Here is a 9,106-nt window from a genome sequence, read left to right as displayed (position 1 = left end):
AATGACCTGCCTGAGCATGACTGTTTCCAGACAACAGAGGAGACCTATTCCAGCAGACCAGACCTGAAGGATGTGCCCCTGAAGAAGCCAGATTGGGAACTGATCGCACTGACCAGAGCTCTAGAACTGAGCGAGGGAAAGGAAGTAAACATATGGATTGATTCCAAATATGCCTTCTGTGTTGTTCATGCCCATGGAGCTATTTGGAAGGAACGTGACCTGCTGACTGCTCAAGGTAATGACATCAAGCATGCAAAACAAATCCTTGCACTCCTGCGGAGCACCTGGAAGCCTACAGAAGTAGCTGTCCTGCATTGCAGAAGTCATCAAAAGGAGAAGACAACTCCTGAAGTAAGAAATCACTTTGCTGACGAAACGGCAAGAGTGATAGCAGAAAAAGGCATTTTTGCAGTAGTGCCACAGAAAGAAGTAGATCTGACAGGGTTTGCTCCAAAATATGATCAGAGCGACCAAAAGTTAATTAAATTTCTTAAGGCTGAAATTAAAGAGAGTGGGTGGGCTGTTACACCGATAGGCCAGGTTGTAGTCCCACCCCCGATCCTTTGAGAAATAGCACAAAGAGGACATGAGGGTACACACTGGGGAACAGAAAACCCTTTAAAACATCTAAAGAAAGTAGTGATAGGGAGAAGGATGACTGATATTGTGCAATCTATAAGAAGCAAGTGTGAAACCTGTTGCAAAAACAACCCTGACACAAGCAAGAGAGTAGTGTTAAGAGTGACCAAGGCAGGGCATCTCCCAGGAGATTACTGGCAAATAGATTTTGCTGAAATGTCACATAAGGAAGGATACAAATATGTACAGGTATTGGTTGATATGTTCAATGAATGGCCTGAAGCTTATCCCTGTTGCACCAATGCAGCAAAGGAAGTAGTGAAAGCCTTGCTCAACCGTATAATTCCAAGGTTTGGGGTTCCTTTGGGAATGTCATCAGATAGGAGACCACATTTTATTGCAACGGTGGTCAGGGAAGTTAGCAAGATTCTAGGACTTACTTGGGACTTGCGCACACCATACAGGCCCCAAGCAAGTGGCCAGGTTGAACGTATGAATGGAACCCTCAAAGCCCAGGTTGGTAAGATCTGTCAAGAAACATCTAAGACATGGGTTCAGGCTTTGCCTATAGCCTTACTGAGGGTCCACATACAACCAAGGTGGAGGGACAATATAAGTCCCTATGAAAGCCTATATGGCAAACCATATCAGGTTCCACACATCCCGAGGAAAATTCACATGAGGGAAAAAATTGATTTACAGAAATACTTAACAGCCTTAAGCTCCATTTTGCAGAAGCTTCACAGATTCGTCGTGCTGTCCAAAACTATAGGATTGGACACCCCTGCTAACCTGTTTCAGCCTGAAAGCTGGGTCTACATCAAATGGTGGACCAGTGACCCCTTCCAAGCTAAGTGGAAGGGACCATTCCAAGTTTTGCTGACCACCCTCACTTCTGGGAAAAGTTACTAGGAAAAGACTGTGGATCCACTACTCCAGAATGAAGAAAGCTTCTGCCCCTGAGACCATCAAAACAGAGACTGATGCAAATCAAAATTATGTAGTTTAAATTGTTCTTTACATGTCTGTTGTTTGCCCAATTGGTAACCATGACTCAATGTGGCTAGCACAGGCTTTTCCCATGAGAATTCTTTTTGTGTTTTATAAATAAAGATAAAGTTTGGATGTTATTAAAAACAGTGTCCCAAGATCTGGACGGTGCAGGCCTGGCCAATCAGGCCTAGGGGGAGGCTTCTGGCCAACCAGTCTGGGTGACTTTTGAAAACTCTATATATATGATGAAATCAAAACAATAAAGGTCTTTCCTTCTTGCCACTGAGAACTGACCTCTTTACTCTGCTAGCTGCTCAACAGCGACAACTCAAGGCTCAGCCAAAAGTTGCACAACACTGTGATCCAAAATACATCCAGAGCTCTTAATATGAGCAATTGCTGGATCTTCACCCAGTTACCACCTCTAGATGGATGTGATAACTGGCCATTAAAAATTAAAAAGGTTTGGAAGAAGTTTGGAAGGGATTTCAAATTCTGTATGAAGTGAGTTCCAAAAATTGCATCTTAAAATTTGACCATATCTTCCACGCCTTCACTTCATGGTTACCAGACTGGGCCTGGGTAAGGGAAACATTTATAATAGTTGTAATTGTAGTTATTATTTTTGCTATAGCTAGTTGTGTAAACTGGTGCTGTAAGTAGTGTAGTTTAGAGACTAGACAAGGTGAAGTCTTGTTAGTCTCTAAAAAAGGGGGGAAATGATGCTTGATGGTTTTTTGTCCTTTCTCTTTACACTCTTTTTATACCCTTTTTATATATTTTATACCCTTTCCCATTCCCTGTTGTGGCTAGCACAGGTCTTTCTCGTGAGAACATTTTGCTGTGTTTTATAAACAAAGATAAAGTCTGGATGTTTTTCAAACAGTGTCTCGAGACTTGGACAGTTCAGGCCTGGCAAATTAGGCCTAGGGGGAGGGTTCTGACTGACCAATCTGGGCGACCTCTGAAAAGTCTATATATATATATGGAAATCAAAATAATAAAGGCTTTTTCTTGCTACACTGAGAACTGGAAGCCTCCTCTCTGCTAGCGGCTCAACAGCGACATCCTGTACCTATTATTCCCTGTACCTTAGCCCTACATGTTTATAACCCTTGTACTCTGATATCTAGCCTACTTCAGGGTTCTCTGGGGAAGACAAAACATCCCTACTGTCTCAGAACTAGAGGCTCCAACCTTGGACGGAGCCTCCTCTCTGGAACATGTTTTTGTAAACTAAATTGTAGCCTCACGCAGCAGCGCAGTCTAGCTATTCAGGGGCAGCCACTCCACGCTGCAATGTGGGAGAGGCTGCCCACAGCCAAAACCCGCCAGGCACACAAGCAGCTGCGGCAAGATGTGGAGCTTCTGGGGACGTGAGTCGCTGTAGAGGCGTGGCGTCAGAAGAAGTGCAGGATCGACATCTGAGGTTTCCAAGGAATTTATTTAAGGTTCACAATGGAGGGTTCAGGGATGGTGGAGAAGGGTGGAGAGACAGGGGAGGGTACGGGTGCTAGAAAGCTAAGATGTCGAACCCCGAGGGAGGCTTTTGCCGAGGGTTATCAGGAGAGGGCAGAGGGGCGGAGCTAGGGAGGGGAGATGGGTAAACCAATAAGCTTACAGCATGGAATAGTACAGGCTTTTGCTAGGGACAAATCTCTGAAACAGCATCGATACACGAAAAATCCTATTATCACACTGCAACAGCCTCATTTAGGGGGGGATAATTAGAATAGGGGGACAATTACTTCATTTGTTAAGTTTCTTATTGGGGGATTTTAGATAGATATGCTAATTTGTGAGGTCCATAAAATTGTATACGCGTTGTACACAGAAGTGTGCTTCGTCGGCGTGGTTCTACCTTGGATGAGGGGGCACCTGGGATCCTATTAAAACCAAGGTAATACCCTTTTTTCCCTATACTGTGGTGTCTGCGTCTTATTTTTACCAGCATTTTTAAGGCATCAGCCCAAAGGCAAAACTTTCGAATTATCATCAGAAGAGTAGGAAGAGAAGGTGACGTTTTGAGGGGGCCCCACCATATAATCAGCCACCAGGAAATGAAAAGCAATACGTTCTCTTCACTGGTGGTTTCCGCCATATTGTAGGGATACATCAAAAATGGAGAACTGTCGTATGGAGTCCCGCACGACAAGTCGCAGAAGCTATTGAGAGACAAGGTGGATCAAGTCAGATTGCAGAGCTGAAAGCCATTTAGATATCGCCGAATGAGAGAAATGGCCAGCGCTCTACCTCTACACTGACGTGCGGATGATAGCAAACACTCTGTGGGGGTGGCTAGACCGATGGAAAAAGACCAATTGGCAGTGCAGAGGGAAACCCATCTGGGCTGGTGAATTGTGGTAAGACATTGCTGCCTGGGTAGAGATGTTGGCTGTAAAAGTAAGTTATGTAGCTGCACACGTACCCAAGAGTTGGGCTACTGAAGAGCCTCGCAACAATGGTAGATCAGGCTGTGAAGATTAAAGTGTCTCAGGTGGATCTGGACTGGCAACATAAGGGTGAATTTTTTCTGGATTGGTGTCACGGTCCACTCATAAGCGGACTTGTGATGGTTCGTTTCAGCTATGACCTTGGAGTGCAAAAAGAAAGTAAAGCAAATAATTCAACAAGTCAAGGGAGTTAAATTTCAATCCAAACAGGAACTTTATTAATTGCTCCTGTAAAGCAGCTTGTGATAGAAAGAGAGAGAGAGAAAGAATAAAGGAAAAGATAGGGTGAAAAGGGAAGAAAAAGGGGTTTATAGCTACCACCACGGGTCCACAGACATCCGTAGTCTCTGGGGGTCCCAGTCCAGGAGGCGTTCCTCTGCCTCTGTCTTCGATCGATGTGATCTCATGGTGGGGAAGATCTTCAAAATTCAGCTGTTCCAGAGCTGTCTTTTATGCTAGTCAATACACCTGGTTCCTCCTTGCGACCCGCCTTTGCTCCACCTCAATCCTGTGGAGATATGCCAAACTTCACCTGGCAGGCCACACATGCAAAGAGAAGAGTGTCTGAGGCATGGTCGGCTTTGGAGGCAGGTCCCTTCTCCTTATGCATGCGCTCCTCCTAGCGGCGGTGGTCGACTTGGGGTCTTTGAGGAAGGCTGACAGTCATTGTCACCTTGACCTTCGGATGAACCGGTCTTTGCACATGCTTTGTTGGGGTATGGGTCTGTGGTAAGTCCCATCATTAATCTTCCCATTTTTCTCCATGGATCTTTCTCAATAGTGGGTAGCAGGGCGTCTATGGGTCTGTGGTCCCGTCGTCTTGCTTCATGGATCTTTCACAATAGTAGGGACTTGGAGACAGGCACAAAGCATTCATTCAGTACCAGCTTTGGCCGTTGTCATTAGGCCTGCATCTGTGTTTTCTGAGGCTTAGCACCTGATGAGAAATGTTGAGACAGAAATCGATCCTTTGACTGACCCTTACACTTGGTGGGCCAGATTATCCATAGTTGTGAAACATGCACTGCAATCAAGCAGGCCAAGCTCGTAAAGCCTCTGTGGTATGGTGGACAATGGTCAAAATATAAATATGGGGAGGCCTGGCAGATTGATTATATCACACTCTGACAAATCCACCAAGGCAAGCACTATATATTTACAGTGGTGGAAGCAACCACCGGATGGCTGTGCCTCATGCCAGTGTCTGGAACACCATCCTAGGCCTTGAAAAGCAAGTCCTGTGGAGACATGGCTTCCCAGAAAGAGTTATTTCTTGCTGGGTGGGCCAGGTTATCTATAACTGTGAAACATGCACTGCAATCAAGTAGGCCAAGCGGGTAAAGCGTCTGTGGTATGGTGGATGATGGTCAAAATATAAATACAAGTGCATCACAGCCAGTTCTTTCAGCTTTTTTACACCCTGTAGTAGTTGACTAATTTCTTCATTGTACTTAATAGGAGACCTCTGTGAGGCACGGATAGACTCCACAACTCAGAAAGTTATGAAGTAGGTATGCTTTTATTCCAGCTGGGGGTGCATGGGGGGTAGCCCCTCCAAAGGCATGCACACTGTCAGCAGCACTTCACTTGGCTTATATCAGGTTACATGTTACGTATGCATGAAGTTACACAATGCCCCTATACATATGACATAACGACGGGAGGGAACTCACGGCAGTCTCAATATGAGATATAGAGTAAGCTCCATTTTATTTCACCAAACGAGAAACTTATATACTGTTACAGATGTTACTAATTATAGTTACACACGTATCTGCAGTCTGTTCTCACACATTCAGGGATCCTCCTGGTGACTCCCTTATTCTTTCTCATAACACTTCTGACTCCCTATTCTTTCTCATTACATTCTTCCCACAGCTCAGAAACACAGCTGTGGTTCCCAGGTGTTAGTTTCTCATAACAGCTTGTTAGGATTTTTACTGAGGCCTGACTATGCTGAGGCTTTGTTCAGGCCTGTTTAGTTAGCATAAGTTTTGCTGGAAAACTGCGTTTTCCAACATACATATTCATTTCCTATCCCCGCTTTGTATTATAATGAATTCAAAGTTCATTTAAATATGCTCGCGCAAGCGCAGTGTCACAGATTAATTGTGGGTGAGGGTCCCAAAGAAAAATGAGGGACAAAGTTAGTAGTCTTCCTCAGGATAAGTGCTTCACCTTGTTTCCTTGCTCATGCTCCCTTGGTTCTTGGTCCAAGTCCAAGCCTTAGAACTAACTTGAGCCAGTTCTGGGGTCCGAGAGCAGGATGTTCAGTCACACTCAGTAATTTTTATCAATAGTCCCGCGTTCTTCTTTGCATCTTCCCCTTCTGCTTGGAAAGCGCAAAAACCGTTTAACAAGCGATATATTGTTTTTAGCAAGTTGCTTCTAGTAAATTATTATCCAACCTCTGGCCTCCTAAATTAGTTCCAAAAGATTATTATTCAGCTTCTAGCCCCCCTAAATTAGTAACTTCTAGCCCCCCTAAATCATCTGTGCCCATAACAATCCCCTTTCCTTCCATATGGCTTCATGGGAGTGTATTAATCCAATAAACATATTTTAAATCCGTCTATATGTTTCCCCTTTTTCCTCCAGCAATTTCTATCACTCATTGTAAAGCCATTAATTCTGCTTTTTGTGCTGATGTTAAAAGTTAAAGCCTGGGCTTCTATTACCTGGGTTGAGGTTCCCACTACATACCCAGCTGCCCATCTTCCATTTCATACCATGCTGCTCCCACTGGCATATAGGTCCAGTTCTGGGTCCTGGATAGGATCGCTCCTGAGATCCAGTCTGCCAGAACACACTTGTTCAATGGTTACCAGGCAGTCATGGTACAAAGGTCTCAGCTTCTTCTGAAGCCTGGAGAAACAGGGCTGGGTTCAAATTAGTAGTTACCTTAAGTTCAACATCATCCTACTCCAGTAGGGCAACTTGATATTTCAGCATTCTTCTGGTGATATCCAATGTCCTCCTTATTGTTCCAAACCAGCTATTACCATGTGAGGTACATATATTGTAATCTTTTGTCACAATGTCAGCTTTCGTGCTTCCTGCGTCAAAAGATCTTCAGCTGCCACTGCTCTCAAGCATCCAGGTCATCCTTTACTCGCATTGTCCAATTGTTTATAAAAGTACCTTACAGGCTGCTTCCATGACCCCAAATGCTGTGCCAATACCCCTAGTGCCAGGTGCATCCTTTCATGCACAAATAACTCAAATGGTTTGGTTTAAGTGTGAGAGTCCCAATGCAGGAGTTGGCATTAAGGCTCTTTTAAAGGTTTAAAGGCCCTCTGACTCTCAGGAGTCCATACCAAATATTTTTTGGTGGAGGACCATACAAGGGTTTCGCCATTACCCCATATTTGGCAATGCATAAATGACACCATTCAGCCATACCTAAGAAGGCTCGTAGAACTCTTATAGTCCTCGGCTCTGGAGTCTGAAAAAATCGCTTCCTTTTGGCTGCTTCCCAATATTCTTTTTCCCTGTGAGATCTCAAAACCAAGATATATTACTGCTTCTTTGACTATTTGGGCCATTTTCTTTGATACCCTGTATCCAGATTGTCCCAAGAAATTTAACAGATTTACAGTAGCATCGTGGCACTTCCTTTCAGTTTGGTTGCTGGCAGAATATCATCTACACTGTTGGTGATGACATTAAATGTAAAGAAAGATCTAAATGTAAAGAAAAAAATCTAAATATAAACAATCAAAATGTCAATATCAAAATGTTAGCAATGGGAAAGCACACTGATACAGTGTTATGGTTTTGAGCTCCACAGGTGGTGGTTTTTCTCTTCTTCTTTGTCCCTTTCCCATGTAATCTCCCTTTTATTTTAATTTCCTTAGAGATAAACAACCACCTTCTGATTGGTGCAGAGGGCCTCTGCTAATTTTGTAAAACACCAAACATGTTTCAAGCAATCCATGCAAGTGATTGCTTTCAATCACAGTGTTGGAGGGTAGGATTTGTTCCTTTTGTTTTCTGTCTCCTCGGGAATTTTTGTCCCATCTGTTGCTAAGACACCTTAACTCTTGATACTTAAGAGAGACAAAAGAAGTTACCAGGCTCAGGGGATAGAGGGCACCTGGCTGCAATCTTCCTATCCCAGGGTTTCTCTCAGGGGAGGAGAAATATCATGAGGAACTGGGCTAAGAAAAAGGGAGTTGGGGGCAGCCCCTGCCTCTCCTTGCTTCCGGGGCACTGGAGGAGACAGCTGAGCTTCCACAGCTAGGAGAGGGTTTCTCTGTGACCGCTGGAGCCCAGCATCTGCATTTCTTCCTTACTGGGTGAGCTTTCATTTGGGAAAAAGCACAGGATTCCGACCCTCTTCCCCCTCCTGGAGCGTGCATCTCCCTGGCTGCCTTCGCAGCTGCTGCGGAGGGGCCCGGCTGTCGCTGCCCCATGCCCCTGCCTGCCGGAACGCACTGCGGCTTCTGCCACAACTGCAGAGTTTCTGCCACCTTTCTCTTGCTAGCCTGGCCAGCCCTGTGGTTCCAGTTGGCTGCTTTTGAGCTCCCTGCACCCCATCCTGCTGTCCGGCCCGTCTGCCATTACCCATGTGAAACAGGGAGCCGACCTCGTGCCACAGCACCCCCTGCAGCTGGGCGGGAGTCATCGCACCTGCCCTGTCTGGCTGGGAGCCCAACAGCACCACTGCTAGCTGTGACAGTAAATGTACTGATTTAGGGGGGCTAGAAGTTCATAATTTAGGGAGGCTAGAAGTTGAATAATAATCTTCTAGAACTGATTTAGGAGGCCAGAGGTTGGATAATGATTTACTAGGAACTGCTTGCTAAAAACAACGAATCGTTTGCTTAATGGTTCTGTGCCTGCCTAGCAAAAGGAAGGATAAAGAGAAGAAAGTCAAATAATTGATAAAAAAATTACTTACTGTGGCCGAACATCCTGCTCTTGAACCCCAGAACTGGCTCAAGTTAGTTCTAAGGTTTGACTTGGACCAAGAACCAAGGGAGCATGCGCAAAGAGACAGGGTGAAGAGTTCATCCCAAGAGGAATATTCCGGTTACGGCCTCCCACGACCATCAAAGCCCACCAACTCAATTAATCAA

This window comes from Lichenostomus cassidix, chromosome W (assembly GCF_008360975.1).
Source record: "Lichenostomus cassidix isolate B80296 chromosome W, HeHo_3.0, whole genome shotgun sequence".
Lineage (NCBI taxonomy): Eukaryota > Metazoa > Chordata > Aves > Passeriformes > Meliphagidae > Lichenostomus > Lichenostomus cassidix.
The sequence above is the reverse complement of the archived record's forward strand: the minus strand, read 5'-3'. Positions refer to the sequence as shown.